This window comes from Staurois parvus, unplaced genomic scaffold (assembly GCF_062004578.1).
Source record: "Staurois parvus isolate SC_StPar_1 unplaced genomic scaffold, SC_StPar_1.0 ptg001328l, whole genome shotgun sequence".
NCBI classification, from domain to species: Eukaryota; Metazoa; Chordata; class Amphibia; order Anura; family Ranidae; genus Staurois; species Staurois parvus.
The window spans coordinates 582,871-599,984 of NW_028319124.1; positions in this window are offsets into that span (position 1 = coordinate 582,871).

Genomic DNA, 17,114 nt, shown 5'->3' on the forward strand with positions numbered 1-17,114 from the left:
CGCCTATCAGTGCCCATCATTGCCGCATATCAGTACAGCCTCACCAGTGCCTTCTCAGCAATGCCCACCAATGCCACCTCATCGGTGCAGCCTATCAGTGCCCATCAATGCAGTCTCATCAACTCACATCAGTGAAGGAGAAAAATTACCTGTTTGAAAAATTTTATGATAGAAACAAAGAAAAACATTTTTGTTTTTTGTTTTTCAAAATTTTGGGTCTTTTTCATTTGTTTATCAAAAAATAAAACACCCAGTGAGATTAAATATCACCAAAAGGAAGCACTATTGTGTGAAAAAAATGGTAAAAACTTCATATGGTTACAGTGCTGCATGACCGCGCAATTGTCATTCAAACTGCAACAGCACTGGAAGCTTAAAATTGGCCTGAGCAGGAAGGGGGTATAAGTGCCTGGTAGGCAAGTGGTTAACACTAACAGAGAAAGTGGTGTCACTCTCATGGCTGGGCTGTCTGGCAGAGGTGTTTGACACAAGAATGGCTCAACAGAATTCCACATCTATTGAAAGCCAAGACAATTCACAAATATATATTTTAACTGTGCATTTATCTGCTTACCCTGACCCCCTTTTCCTCAACTTACCTGTGCTTCTCACAGCTCCTTGCTCCTCTGCAGCCGGCTCTAAGATACTCCCGTGGTCATGTGACAAAGCTTGGGGCTAGCAATTGGCTGCAAGGCCAGGGGACCATCACACAGAAGCAGGTCTCATGCATCTCCACACTAGGAAGTGCTGAGTATTCTCGTTGACTATGGAGGAACCTGCAAGGGAGCACAAGTAAGGTAAGTATTAGAGGGAGAGGGGGTTCTCTCTTCTGAGGCACTGTTACTTTGTCATGAAAAGTCTCACCTTATTCCACAGTTTGTAGAAGCCTGATATCTTCCTTGTAAGTCAGAGACTGTTATTATCCTTGGGTATGGTCCACATTAGGATAATATCAGGTTTTGAATGACAATAGTTTACTTCCCTCTTCACCTTTCAGTACTATAGTACACCACGCTCATCTGTCAGCATGATGATGAATCATACTGTAACAAATCCTCCAAAAAAGGAAAAAAATCGGGAAAATATATAGCAAAAAATAAGCACTCTTCTGCCATTGCCTAAGCTTTTATTATGTAACTTCTTAACCACCTAACCAGCAGAGACTAATTAGCAAGAAACAAAACTTTTTTTGACAACTGATTTACTTTTCTGCCACATTCAGACAGGAACAGGGGAATTCAGCAAAGTGGACACCATGATGAATTCCTACAAGCTATTGAAGTCAAGCTTTATTTATTTGTCATCAAAAATAAATTGTATTTCTTCTCTAATGTCTTTTTTTTTTCAATTGTTGCCACACGAATGAATGACTAATTTAATTGTATCACAACAGAACCCCAGCATCTATGAATAGAGGAAGGTGGGGGGAAAGGGGGACTGCAGGCTAGGCAACTGTTCCTCCCAGGGATGTTACTGTATGTAGAGTTCCCTGTATCATGGATTAGCCATGGGAGGTGTTTATTGCAGTGCTGATTTTCCTTGAGTTCAGGCTCCTGGGGAATGTAAATTTAAATGATTTGTGGGAATATGTTTCTATCAGTAGTTAACTGTATTTGACAAATAAAAAGAATATATAAAGGAATGAAGTATTGCTAGCAAGAGACCCTAGCAAGTTTATAATGCTGTTTGCTTGGTTGGTTCCTTAGCAAAGCGCTTCATTATAAAACTCAAATCAGGATAAGTAAAAACAGAAGTCAAGGCACGGGAATCAAGAAATAGAAGTGTAACACCCTGCAGTAATACTAGTTGCCGGATTTTAAATAGACGCAAGATGGGAGTGTTCTGCACCCCAGTTACACAAAGTCTGTTGAAGAAAAGCTTTGTTGGACTTGATAGAAGGACTTTCCCAAAGGAGCTACTGATGGGCGGAGGCAAATATATACAGAGGGCCAGGATCTTGAGGACAGGAAGTGAACAATGAGAACCGGAGAGCAGGTGTGAGCAGAAGGTTGTGCTGGACACTGGAGATCCAGGTTGGACCAGGCCATAGAGAGTGAAGAAATGAGGACCGCTGACACCGTTGACAAGCTGGACTGAGAATCCTGAGAGCAGACGGACCGGAGTGCTGGCAGATAGGGTGATCTTTGGGGAATCCCCTATCTGCAGGCAGACCTGACCAAGGTCAACCCAAATCATCTAAGTTGCAAGTGACATTGCTAAGTTCAGTTACTTTCTTTTCAGTTTGGCATCCTTAGTTTAATGAGTTATTGCGCTAATGCCTAGATTGACAGGCTAATTCTGCCTTGTGGCCTACTAACACATGTTCAACACATCGGATCACAGGATTGTGCTGCAATATATGCACCCTGCAGATCAAGTTACATTAGTGCTTCAGTTCCAGTATGTGCTACTTGCCAAGAAACATCTTTATCACTTTAGTTTTCCACTCCCTTAAAGAGGAATTTCCGCCCTTTCCTTAAGTTCAGCCTAATCTTTAATGTTAAAGAAATGCCATGCAAATTCAACATCACTTAAAGGAGAAGTTCCCTTTCCTTTGTGTTTACCCTTTCTTTAAGGAAACTCTACCTTTACATCAAGAAAGATTTAAATCCTCACATGCACCAACTAGGGCCCCATCAAGCGTGCAGAAGATTGGACACTTCAGTTTACAAAAGGGACATTGACATATCTAATTAAAGAGCTCTTTTCCTTTCTCAGAGTTAAACCCAGCCACCAGTAACAGAGCCCAAATGTGAGTTAATCTGGCAATTTGTTAGTTTCCCTTCAGCTCAGTTGGGAAGAAACTTCTCAGACCTGGGGCTACCGTTTAAATTCTGAATTGCAGGACATCTAAGAATTGATTGAAGTTGTGCTGTGTTGCAACCCTTACTTGAGTCTTCTAAGAGTGACAGCTGTTATTTTATGCACATACTTTCTTGTCATTTTACTGTGCTTGCATTTTGACTTCAATATAGCCAAAATATCAGTTCACTCTAAACTGTGTGTGAGTCTATTTTATGGTTGCAGCCAGGGGGTTCTCCTGGCTAAAGGTCTAAGGTGGTGTCAGCAGTGGCTGGGCTTCCAAGGCGGGCTCAGGAAAAACAGGGAACCTGAAAGAAAATCAGCGGCCCTCAAGGGGGTAGTACTCAAGGGGGTAATACTACGGGAGGACATTTATTAAAGCAGATGTGTATTAAAGTGGTTGTAAATCCCTACATGCAGTATACAAACTGAAGCAACGTGTCAGGATGTCTCTTTGCTCAACGATGGTCTCTTTGCTGGACAGGATGTCTCTTTGCTGAATGGGCAGTTTCTTTACTTGTTGAGCTATCTCTTTGCTGGATAGGCTGTCTCTTTACTGGTTGATCTGTCTCTGCTTGATCTGCTGTCTCTTTGCTAGATGGGCTGTCTCTGTGCTGTACAGGCTTGCTCTGTGCTGGATGGGCTGTCTCTGTGCTGGACGAACTGTCTCTTTGCTGGATGAGCTGTCGGCTTGCTGATTTGGGCTGTCTCTATGCTATATGGAGAATTCTCTTTGTTGGATTGGGATGTCTCTTTGCTGGATTGGGCCATCTCTTTGAATATATAGGGGACACTGTGATTAGATCTCTAGAGGCACTGTAATGTAAAGGGGCATTATGATATAAAGGGGACTGCACTGTAAAGAGGCACTGTAATCAATACAGTGCCCCTTTACAGTGCAGTCCCCTTTATATCACAGTGCTCATTTACATTACAGTTCAGAGGACCGACTCCGTGAATATTCCATCATCAACTGCCCCGCGAATGCCCTTGCTGCTCAGTCTAAAATGCTGGGCCTATTTTTTGTCCCAGTCCTGGTCTGGTTCCCTTCATTATGGCTATAGAAATTTTGGGATTACATATATTTGAATGTTGACCCTATTAGGTCATAATGTTTATTATAACACAATATTTTTATTTAGGCCCTACAGAGTCCAAGGCAAAGTAGATTTATCAAATGTTCTCATTGATAAATGTGGATGTGCCTATGAGAGAGCTTAGGTCGGCTCACAACGTTGTCATTCAGCTTTTTTACTACACTGGAAGGTATTGTTTGGAGGGAATTTTTATACACTATGCATTATTGTTGAATCTAAATAAAGGATTTTTTTGTCTACAGCATTCCCTTCATCCAGCTTAAAGGGCAACACTGAAAATAGAAAAATCCTATAAATAACATACTTGCTGAATTCCTTAGCACTTTCACTGCCATGGATGCAAGACTAATGTCGGAACAGAACTACTTCCAGCTGGCCAGGTCAGTAAGCTTTACGTTTATGGCGTTTTAGTGGCTGTAAGTTTATGGTTGCTTCAATGACCAAAAACTTACAGCATCTGATGCCCAGGACTTCATGCAATGATAAATAAATGTGCTCAGGGCTAATAACCTGCTGATCACATTTATTCATATCAATTACACAGTTCCCCCACTGCAGCTGCATACTAAAATATAAACAAAACAGCAGAGGCTGGGGAGCAGCTGTGTGGGGGAGTGTAGAAAACTGCGCTTTCCCACACATGGAGCTGGGCATCTGTCATTTGCAATGGGAGTAGCGGCGGGACAGCATTGTTGTGTTGGCGGGTCATCATGATGGCATCTCAACATTGTAGGGTGTAGCTCATCAGGACTGATATGGACCTACATCGTTGGATCATGTGATTGAAGTTAAATTTACATCAGGAGATATTGTCTATTTATTTATTTTAAATAAAGGAGTTGATCTACTATGTGGCTGATTGTATCCATTCTTTCTTTTTTTATGAATACTGTACCATTGTCCCACAAGCTGCATTGCAATTGGAGTAGCAGCGGGGCAATATCTTTATGTCAGCGGATCGTCATGTTGACAGCTCAACATTGTCAGGTGTACATCATGACTGATATGGACCTACATCGATGGATGATATGATTGAAGTTTAATTTACATCAGGGGACATTGTCTATTTATTTATTTATTTTTAAATAAAGGTTTATCTACTATGTGGATGTTTTTATCTACTATTTTCTTTTTTTGTGAATGATGCCTTGCAAGGGGAAGAAACCTGGTATGGTTCACTTGAAAAGGGGGGGGGGCACACTCACTGCTCCCCTCTTTCATAGCCAACCAGGCTACATGCTGTCTGAAATAAATTTAAAGGGGGACCCTGGGCCACTTTTGTTGGCGTGTTTGCCCTTGAAGATAAAGAAAATGGTGTGGGTCCCCCTAAAAATTAATTGTAGTGGAGAACAAAAACAGAGTGCTCTGTTTTTGTTCTCCACTACAGTTTGTATCAAGCTTCCCCAGCTTTGTACTGGAGCTGCACAGCCTTTGATCGGTCTAGGAAAAACTTCATTACATTTTTATACTCTTTATACTATTGATTCATCAGCCCTCTGCTGATCTGGGTCCCTGAGTGCAGGAGGTGTTGTATTTGTGCCCTAAAAATTCATACCAGAACTTTATCCAGGCATACAGCCTAGCTGGCCATGAAATGGAGAGGCAAGGAAGGCACCCCCCCTCCACAACCAAACTAGGCCACATGTTGCCCAACGTTCTGAGGTTACTTTGACACAAATCCACCTATCCTGCACATTTATTCACAGGTCCACTCTTATTATCAGATATAATTTAATTCCTACATAAAATCATTCAGCTATTCTCTTATCCCAGCACAGCACATATTGGTTGGAGAGCTACAAGAGTAGTTTATTTATTTCATGTCTGCGTGGAAAATATGTGGAAAAAAATAAAGTATGAATTATATAATCAGATTGGTGAATGTCTCCATTGTATTGCAACTAAAAAGCCACAAGTCCCGTATGACATCATTTTTAAAAATGTCATGGTTCAAGTCTGCATGTTCCGAGTGTACAGGGGATCAATCACTTTCAATGGTCTCCAAGGCAGGATCATTTTAATGCTGAACTACTAAGAAATGAGACAATGTGGATTTACCTTCTTGGCACATTACCCTTTGTGGGCTTCACAACTGAAATTTATTTTCAGGTGTTTCTTTGAAGTTTGTTCTTTATATTTAATTTACTCTTCTGCAGTCAAAGGGGTTTCATATCTGTTAGGTTATTCTGTTCGTTGCTCCACCTGCCTGTGTGATCCGAACAAGTAGACACCCATTTTCTAAATTACTTTGTCTGAGTATGGCAAGAGTATGTCTTCCTAGTGCATTTAGGTAGGTTTAGTAAGAAAGATGAACATTTATGTATGATCCTTTAAGTATCTGTAGCCAAGTGCTTGGCCAGAGACACTGAGATATTTAGGAAACTGTGCTGTAGGGCTTTCTCTGTCTGCTCCAGACATTAGGCTGAATGGATTAACACTACCGTGCCTCCACCCACCAAGGGGAGCGATAATCAGAAGTAGCTCAAAAAACATGGATGCTGACTGCAATGAACTGTGGGAGATGTAGCTCAGAAGTCAATGGACTATTGGACTACAGTTCCCAAGGAGAGACAGTTAGGAGGAGAGAGATCTGTATTTTCCTTGGCTGAATAGAGGTGACCTTCTTTAGCTGTAAGGGGGAACAGAATATGCACATTGATACTCTATGTGGAAGCTAACCTGATACAGGTCAGAACCAGAAATCTGAGTATTGTGAACCAGTGTGCTGAGTATCACAGTCTCTCCAGGCAACCCAAACATGAGCGGATATCTGAACAGTGGGACCACTGTTACTATATTGCTGTCAATGCCAGGACAAGGTCTTTCAGTTCCCAAGGGCAAAGATGGCAAACTGCTCCCCCTGGGTTTGGGCTAATAGAGGTGTGTAATGTTTGTGACAAGCACTGAAATAGTACTTCCGAAGTTACACTGCGGCAACCTGGAGAGTTTAAAATTGGTGCACGCATATGGGGTAGTGGTCAGTGGTGTCACTGGAAGGTAACAGGAAGTTACTGAAAAAAAAACATTCCTGTATCTGTGGTGTCACTGAAAGGAAAAATGTCCCAGCAAAGGTGGTGTTCCTGGGGAAAATTGTCCCTGCATCTGTAGTGTCAATGGAAGGAAAAAATGTTATGGTATCACTTGGACGAAAATATGCCACTATGTTATTCTATCTATGTCAATGGGATGAGAAAGGGGAGGTGGACTCTGAGGGGTGCATGGACCTAAAGGGCCCTAAGGGGCTCTGAGGGAAGAAAGGGGGCTGAAAGGTCTCTAAAGGCTTGTTCAGACATGCGGCTATCATTGCTGGTGTTTGACAGATGGCGAGGGGGCCATATATTGCTACCACCTGTTTTAGCCCTAAAAATGCTGAACTATTGTGCCTCTACTTTGTGCAATGCATGCCATTTCTATTGCCCATGTGTACAGAGTGGCAGCATCTCCTTGTTCAGATGGGCGATTTGGGGCACGAAAAGTGCAGCTAAGGCTTTGCTTACACTTGTGGTTGGGGGATCACAAAATAAGGTGGTTGACCTGCAGTTTTGCTGTCTCCATCCCTTTAAGCTACAAAGGCAGCCATATGGGGATATGCACATGATGCAGCTGTGACGCTATGCATCAAAAGAAAAAAAAGTAACCCTCGTCACGTTTGGTGGGCAGTACTGCCTGCTGGACGGGACCCATTTAAGTAAAGTTGATGGTAATGGAGTCATGACAAAATGCACTAAGGACCTGTGCTAAGGCTTCATAGAAACTGTGGGTGAATTAGAAAATAGAAAAAAAAATCAGTTAGGCTAGGTTGTGCGCATGCACCTTTAGCTCAATGGGCTGCCCTACAGGCTAGAAATGTGGAAAAGTCTATGAGCCTTTTCTAAAAATGTGCCTCACCAAACCACACAGTGCTGCAGTACCCTGTGATTTGGTTAGGGCTGCCACCTCATCCCTTCACAGGTTCTGAGGCTAACTAAAAGTGTTACTAAACCCAGGACCCTGCATCCACTCTGTCTGGTCTCCCACAGTACATAGAACATGGAAATGCAATTATTTTAGTAAATATAAACTGCTATATACCTTTTCTCATCAGAGGTTTGAGCAGTCTTGTGGCTTCTATCAGTTTCCAGCCCAGCACTAGCTAAAGCTTGTAGGAGGAGTTTTCTTTCTGCTCTAGGAAAATGCAAAACCACTGACCTCTGTCTGGACAGTGCTGATTGGCCCTGTGCTGATCATATGCTCTCTCACAAGAAAAAAAAACCTCTCTAGCAATACACACCAAATTGAGCATGTGCAGGAGATAAGAGATTGCTTGAAAAAGGAGAGGAACAGAGAAGAAAAGATCAAACGGCATTTTTACACAATTCAGCGGATTAACCCCTTAGGTTCCACAGTGAATATAACAACCATGCTTTACTGCATATACAGACTGATTTTACTGTTGTGGGTTTAGTAACACTTTAATGTAGATAAAGCACAAAGTGAGTTTAATTACCACCCTAATCAGCCACAGAACCTGTGTAATTAATATGTGTGTGGTTTCAAAGGGATAAGGTGGCAACCCTAGGTTTGGTTTGTGTAAAAATGTGTGCATTAGCAAATGTGTGGGGGTGCCCTTAACAATCAATGGCACTGCTGTACGTCTACTAAAGGACAGTGCGCTTCTGTGTTTGTCAGGAAAGCCACGATTTTGTGCACGTTCCTGACATGCAAGCACGTGAACCTAGCCTTACAGCTGGTTCACACTGGTGTGCTGTGGTTTGACCGCAACATAATTGTTGTGCAGTTTACCTGTTTTAGGTGTGCTCCCAATTAATTATATGGGACTGTGAATTTTCTGAAAGTGCATAAAAAATGCAGCATGCAGGATGGTAATTTGCTTTGATGAAAACACAGTCTAATAGAATTTAATGGGAGCACACCTAAAACTGCGAGTAAACCGCACATACAATCGCTTTGTGGCAAACCACAGTGCACCAGTGTGAACCCGTTATTAGAAATAAGAAAAGAGTGAATAGTTGAGGAGGTTGCTGCATTATGGGGACAGGACAGTTAGAAGAGATAAAGGAAAACTGGGGTGGAAAGAGTATCAGCTAGGCCGCTGTGGACTGCCTGGAGCTGAGATTGAAGGCTGCAGGATATGTGTAGTGAAGATTTATGGAGGGAGGATTGCTGCTGACTTACTATATGATCATGCAGGCAAGGTAGAGAGAGAGATGGAGACGGGAGTGGAGATGAGGTGAGCCGACCAAGTGAGAGTAACAGGAAAGAAGGTGAAGTGTCCAGCAAAAGAGAGCAAGCTGAAGGAGTGTAGCTTGCTGTAGAAGGAAATGATTAATAGCCGCAATAAGTAGCAGAGATAAGGCAGAGTTGGATGAACAGAAGAGTCAGGGAATGAGTACATCATGCAGTGGTTATAAGGCACAGTACCGCCTGTCAGTGAGGCAGGAGCAGCGACCAAAGCTCCCAGCCTGCCTCCTTCACCACAAATTAAGACAGCGCCCAGGGCAAGTGCCTCTTCTACCCACCCCTTGTCCCTTGTGATTGCTGGTATTGGTGAAAGGGCATTGCTGCCACTGATCTATTGCTGCTTGCACAGACTAAGTACTTAGGAACTGGCCATCTAGATAGAAGTCCTAACAACTGCATACAGACTTTACTAGGACTGTAGTCATGTGCACCATCATAAAGACTGGGCCCCAACTCTAGCCAGCCAAAGAACTAGGGCTAAGGACTGCTCATTCAGATATTTGCTTCCCAAGAACTTTGCCTGTTGCCAACTGTAAGAGGGACCTCTTTAGGGAGTCTAAAATTTCATCACTGCCATTAATATATAGTGCACTCTAAAGTGGTTATAGCCTACTGGTTACAGAGAAATTGTTGAAGTATCATTCATCATTGCTGTTACAGTTTTCTAATGTTATTGTTTTTTGCTGATCTTGTGGGTTATCATGTCTACCTTAATCTAGACATGTAGAACTTCATTCTAAACTGTTATAACATAGGGACTTTATAATCTGGTGAGCTGTGACTGGCCTCATTCTCGACTTGCTCATTTATGTACTGTACATGCTGCTATTTTCTTTAACTCAAGAAAATATATTTGGTTCCCTTACCACTAACTAGTTTGGTGTTTGCTTTCTGATTATAAATCTTAGTTGTGTACAAAATATCTATATTTGTGTGCTCAATAGCATTGCAGTATCCATTTATTTAAGCTGGTGTGCAAGAGGGGCTGAGGTTGTTCACAGAGTTGAATCAAAAGAACAGAGAACCCAATCTACCAAGCGGCTCCTGTGAGGGTAGTGGTTCATATTGGTAGCACCTTTGCACCATTCTATTGAATTAAAGGATTTGCTTCACTTCACTATGCCGCTACTTGACAGAGTGTATGAGTGGTTAAAACGCATTGAATTTTCCACTGACTAGTTCCCTCCTGCTCCTGTATGTAAGGCCTGTTAGTGCTTGGCAGGGTCTCCACCTAGGTAAGTGTAACTGGGGTGGAGTCGGAATATAGAGTGGGGGATGTAGGATAGAGTAGAGAGAGTCTTGGATTGGAGTGGAGAGAGTTTGATCTGAGCCCAAGGGCAGCTTAGATGGACATCTTAGATTATGTAAATTATCCGGCATGTGGCCTTTCCCTTTGGGGAATGCTATCTGCTCTTTCCTAAGTGGCAACCACCAGGGTAGATGGAAGTGTAAAAGAACAAGAGAAAGAAATCCGGATGTAGCCAGGTTTGCAGTAGTTATGTTAGTTATGTTTTTTACTGTTTGGAAGCTTTGCCTTACCTGTGACACAAGGAGGGCTCAATGTATTGGCTGCAATGCTTAGCTGCAGAGACCATTTTATGAAAGACCATGAACAATGCTCAGCTATGGAGTGTCTTTAACTCTGAAGGTGGCAATATTTATGCTGGATGGATTGTGATTAGCTGATGGAGGACACAGAGGAAGAAGATAAGGACTGCTGAGGATTGTGAGAAGGAAAGTTCCTGCTGGGAGCTGGGCTGCAACTATGACTTGTGGTAGATAGAGTTCCCAGACAGACTGAGCCTTTGTTTTCAGATTGGAGGAGGAAATACATATCCCAGCATTATCCCAGCAATACTGGAGCCCTGTGAAGAGGAAAAGCAAGATCTGTTCCAGGACCCAAAGCAGATATGGTGAGAACATACCATCTCTGAATGCACAGCATTCAAGCAGATGGACTACAGCAGCAGAAGACCACACCAGATGCCACTCCTGTCAGCTAAGAACAGGAAAGGGAGACTACAATTCGCACAGGCTCACCAAAATTTGACAATAGAACATTGGAAAAATGTTGCCGGGTTTCAGCCGTGACATTCAGAGCGTAGGGTCAGAATTTGGCATAGACAACATGAAAGCATGGATCCATCCTGCCTTGTGTCAAAAGTTCAGGCAGGTGGTGGTGGTGTAAAGGCGATATTTTCTTGGCACACTTTGGGCCCCTTAGTGCCAATTTAGCATCGTTTAAATGACACAGCCTACCTGAGTATTGTTGCTGACCATGTCCATCCCTTTATGACTACAGTGTACCCATCTTCTGACGGCTACTTCCAGCAGGATAATGCACCATGTCACAAAGCTCAAAGCATCACAAACTGGTTTCTTGAACATGACAATTCGTTTACTGTATGCCAATGGCCTCTACAGTCACCAGATCTCAATTGAATAGAGCACCTTGGTTAAATAAGGAAGTTTTGAAGGCACAAGGGGGTCCAACCTGATGCTAGCAAGGTGTACCTAATAAAGTGGCCAGTGAGTGTGTATATATATATATATATATATATATATATATACACACTCACTGGCCACTTTATTAGGTACACCTATATATATATATATATATACAGTATATCTTTAGCACACATGGTCTATTGCAATGTTGGCTGGACATTATGTCAGCATATCAAAACTGTTGACCGACTGCTCACATTGGGTTCAAGACCACTACTAATTCATGTCATTAATGTCTATGGATAATTTATGCTAGTAATCTGCAAGATAATTGCATTTTTCTTGATACAAGATTTATAAACATTGTTTAGACTGAATACTCCTCTTACAGATATTTATAGGACTGTTGAAAATGCCTTGTATATTCAGATTCTAAAACATATTTTGGAATGTTGACTCTATTAGATCAGAATTTTTGATATAGAATAGTGTTTTTGTTCAGCCTCTACAGTGTTCAAGGAAAGATGGATTTATCAAATTCTTTCTCATTGATGAATGTGGATGTGCATATGAGAGAGTTTAGGTCAGCTGACAATGTTGTCATTTAGCTAATTTGCTACACTGGGGAATATTGTTTGGGGGAGAATTTTATCAATGGTGCATAATTTTTGAATCTAAATAAAGGATTTTTTGTCCACAGCATTCCCTTCTATCATTCTATTTCCTGGTATTTGTAACATTACTGGGTTTGGGAAAGCTAGTTAATTTCTAGTAAATACTGTATATACAATCAAGTTTTATTTAGATGGTTTCTACATGTGAGTTTTTTTAATCCTTTTTTATGAGGATAAAAAACTTACTTACTGTATATATTTCTACAGTCTAAAATGCCTGTAGATGAGGAAGTGCCCAAGAAACAAGGTGTCACCAAAAAGTCAAACTTAAAACCCAGGACCCAGCATTCACTATATCTGGTCTCCCACAGTACAAAGAGCATGGATTATTATTATTTTAGTAAATATAAACTGCTAAATACCTTTTCTCATCAGCTGTTAGAGCAGTCTTGTGGCTTCTATCAGTGTCCAGGTCACCACTGGCTAAAGCTTGTAGGAGGAGATTTCTTTCTGCTCTAGGAGGATGGAAATTCCCTGATCTATGTCTGGACAGTGCTGATTGGCCCTGTGCTAATCACATGCACTCTTTAAAAAAAAAAAATCCTCTCTAGCAATACACACCAAACTGAGCATTCGCAGAAGGGATACAGGTTCAGTCTGTATCAGATGGCCATGTCAACAAGAGAAGGGGCAGAGAAGAAAGGATCAAACAGCCTATTTGCACAACGCAGAGGATTAACCCCTTAGGTTCCACAGTGAGTATAACAAGCATGCTTTACTGCATTTACAGACTGATTTTACTGTTGTGGGTTTAGTAACACTTTACGTCAGCCAATATAGTTGCATGACATGTTATGTGCAGTTTTAACAATAAGTAACATACAGTACTTTTTATTGTGAGTGGCAAGTACCTGCACTAAAGATTAAAAATAAGCTTTCAACCCTGTGGACATTTGCAATTGCCATATTGTGTGTAAGAATGCTTTAGCGCAGGGGTGTCCAACTTGCAGCCCAAGATGGCTATGAATGCTGCCCAACAAAAAATCCTAAACTTACTTAAAAATTTTGATTTCTTTTTTTATTAAAAAAATTGTTTACACAAGGATGAAGCATACAAAGGGCACAATTTGAACCAAAATATCTGATGAGCATCTTGAGAACTCATTCAGAATTGCTGCTACATCCATTGAACCAGATATTGGTATCAAAAACAATCAAAATATGACACTAGTTTTATGTTTCCTTCTTTTACTTTTCTATACAAAATATTACAAAAAAAAAGTTTTACTACTCAGATAGGTATATTATCTATATCAGTGATTATTAACTTGATCTGCCTGACTTTTTCTGCTCACCAGCTATCCATATTATTAGTGTATTTTTTGTGTGGCCCAAAACAACTCATGGCTTAGTGGTTAGCACATCTGCCTTGCAGAAAATGGGTCATAGGTTTGATTCCCAACCATGGCACCTCCTGCATGGAGTTTGCATGTTCTCCCTGTGCTTGCATGGGTTTCCTCTGGGTATTCTGGTTTCCTCCCACACCCCAACAGACATGCTGGTAGGTGAATTGTTTCCTGTTCAAATTGGCCCTAGTATGTGTTTGTATGAATGTGAGTTAGGGACCTTAGATTGTATGCCCCTTGAGGGTTAGGGACTGATGTGAATGTACAATATATATATATGTAAATTGCTGTGTAAATTGACAGTGCTATATAAGTACCTGAAATAAATAAATATTAAATCTACTTCCAATGTGGCCCAGGAAAGTCAAAAGGTTGGACACCCCTGCTTTAGGAGTCCGCCCATTACTAATATTTAGGTTTTAGATTCTGGTGGGTACAACTTTGGAAATCCTGGCTCTGCTTCCCTGCAGCCATGAAATTTTATTTTTGTTATCATAGTAAAAAGGGTTTTCTTGCTGAGCACTTCGCGAAAAGGGCCTTGTAGGGAAATGCAAGTGCTCTTCATTTTGTATCCCCCACCTCTGATTAGAAAACACTATCTCAAAGCCTTTAGCAAAAAAACAAAAAAAAAGGAAGAAAAATAGCTTAAAACCTTCTGATTCACACAACTAGATAAAGGTGATGTCAGTGGGCTTTTACATTGGATCCTGGAAAAGCTGACAATTCTAAATCCCACATGAGTATGAACTTGATCAGTACTGAAGCCTGATGATGGCCACAGCAGATGGGTGCAACTGGGATATATAAAAAGCCCTTTACATCAGTGTTATAGCCAAAGTAAACCACCCTGGACCTCAGTTTAAAAAATATGGCCTGTTCTGCTGAAACCACTGTTTAAGATGCCTATAGCGGTTGAACACATGGCTATATTTCTAGACATTTGGTCACATAATCTCAGTTGAAGGGTTTTTTTTTTAATCAAAAGCCAGCCTGTCAACTCTCATCATCTACTTTATGTAACTAAATGCATTTGACAATGCTGTTCCAGGCTCCCACACCAAAAGGTCAAGGGCCCAGCCAGCTTGGGAGCCTAAATGACCATTAAATGACCATTTACTATAAACCAAGCATCTTCATCGCAAGAGGATGGGGGTGGGCATGATCAAGGGTTTAATTGGGCCTGCTTAGTAAATTGCAATCTGGAAAGGACGCGAACCCACCTTAATGCCCATGAATAGGCAATCCTTTCCAGGTGATAGATGCAGTACATTTCCTGCTCCCTAAATTAAAATGTCACACCCCACTGGTTGATCTTATAAGGCTGTAGAATTGCTGATAAACAAAGGTACACGATTAAAGAAAAACCACAATTGTTACAAAGCAAAATAAAAATCAAAGGCGAGCAGATAAGACATTGATCAGGAGACTGGCGTTAGTTCAAATAAGAAAATAAAGAGGAATCTGTCAGTTCACAGGCAGAAATCTTCTGTAGATTAATGTCTTTCATCTCCTTGTACAGTTGTATCTGCGCGTTATCTCTCACATTAAAGGGCCGTTACAATACAACACTGAATACACCTAAAGGAGAGCTCCGACAGGATAAAAATTACCAGTAAATTACACAGTATCAGCCTATCAACACTTTCAGGCTAGTTAACCACAACTGTGAAAAAAAGTAGGGATGTACAAAATGTAGTAACCAAAAGCAACCAACTAGGTTTTAGGTTACTGCAATTAGCTTAGCCAACTGATTGCGCTAATAGCTACAATGGATTTTGAAAATATCCTCTTCTGCATTATGCAATGAAGGACATTTTTTTCAGGGATCTGGGTCTTCTGGGTAGGACTGTAGAAAGAACTTAAATCATTACTCTCATCTCTTATTTTTTTTAATGTAAGGAAGGAAATAACACAATGGAAGGGTGGCATGGAAGAAATGCATAGGGGAACAAATGCATAAGGCTATGGTGAATGCTACAAAGCCACAAGGTGAGTGGAAGGTACCAGGGCATTACATTACCAGCATAACAGCACAACCTCCAAAAACACCAGGAAAAAAATATTAACTAAAAAAGAGCAGGAATACTCAATTACGCCTTATTGTCAAGAGGCTATTGCCAGGACTCCAGATTACCAAAATTGAGCGGCCTGTTAAATGTGGTAAACAAAACCTAAGTCTAGATGAAAAACAAAAACCATGAACCAGAAAGTTGTCCTCATTATATACATTTTGATTTCAGTTTGACTAATACAATGGATTAGTCTATCTTTCTGACACTGTGCCCATAAGTTCTATGCTTCTGAAATCCCAGATCTTACCACTTGCCATGATCATAGCAGGGGCGGACTGACAACTCATGGGGTCCCCGGGCAATAGGGGATCATGGGGCCCCTGTGTCCTTGCCCAAACTCAAAAGAGCCTATGAAAAAGGTACCAGGGGCATTTCATGGTGCCCCCTACTGACCCTGGGCCCTTGGGCAGTGCCCGAGTTTCCAAATGGTCAGTCCGCCCCTGGATCATAGCAATGTGTGCCCATTCTCCCTGTTTGCTTGTTTGTTGTAAAGTATAGACATTGCAGCTCGGACAGTGAAGACTTCTTTGAGTGCATCACAATGGCCAAGATGGGTTGACAGAACCAAGATCTTCATGACAGACATGCTGTCACATGGAGTTCATGAGTATATGATCTATATGATCCATGTAGATAATCAATCCAAAACTGACTCTATAGCAAGAGTTGAATCATACATAAAGCACTCAATAGTCTCTAAAGCAAGTGGGATTGCATTACAGCATACACCCGGACATAAACTACAAACTCTTTCTGTTGCTCCAAGATTGATACTTCCCCCTCAATCCTAGCATTCACACAAACTGATTTTCAGATAAAATTACAAGGTCAAATGTGTGTTGATCCTACCAATGCGCCTTTAAGGCCCATTTAGCTTTAAATACATAAGCTAAAGAAAAGAAAAGTGGTGGTGACAGTTTATTCAATAAAGAACAATGGTAATGTTCAAAGTTAAATAGCCCAAAACATCCAATTAGGCTTCGAGGAACCTTCAAGCCCTGCCCTTTTGGCATTATAAAAATGATCCAGTTGTCATGAACCCACCAGGTTAGGGAGACCCAATACCAGACCAACAGTTTTGGAGTCCCATTGTCTGTGCTTGTGAACATTGCAGCATAACCCTTCCTCTCAAATAATATATGGTAACCTAAATGGAGTTTGAGAGAATTAATGAAGCTGCCCATCACTGTAAGTAAAGCAGCAAGACCCTTTCTTTCAAACTCTTTCTACACCCTACAGACCTTCAACCAGGATCACTCTTCTCATTATAAAAATGTGGAAGTTTTCCTGAGCTCACCAGGTTTTGGGGACCCACCACCAGACCCCATTATTTTTGGAGTCCCCTTGCCTGTGTTTGTAAGCATCGCATCATGACTCTTCTTCTTAAACTCTGCCTATATGGTGACCGAGATGGAGTTTGAGAGAGAGGATACA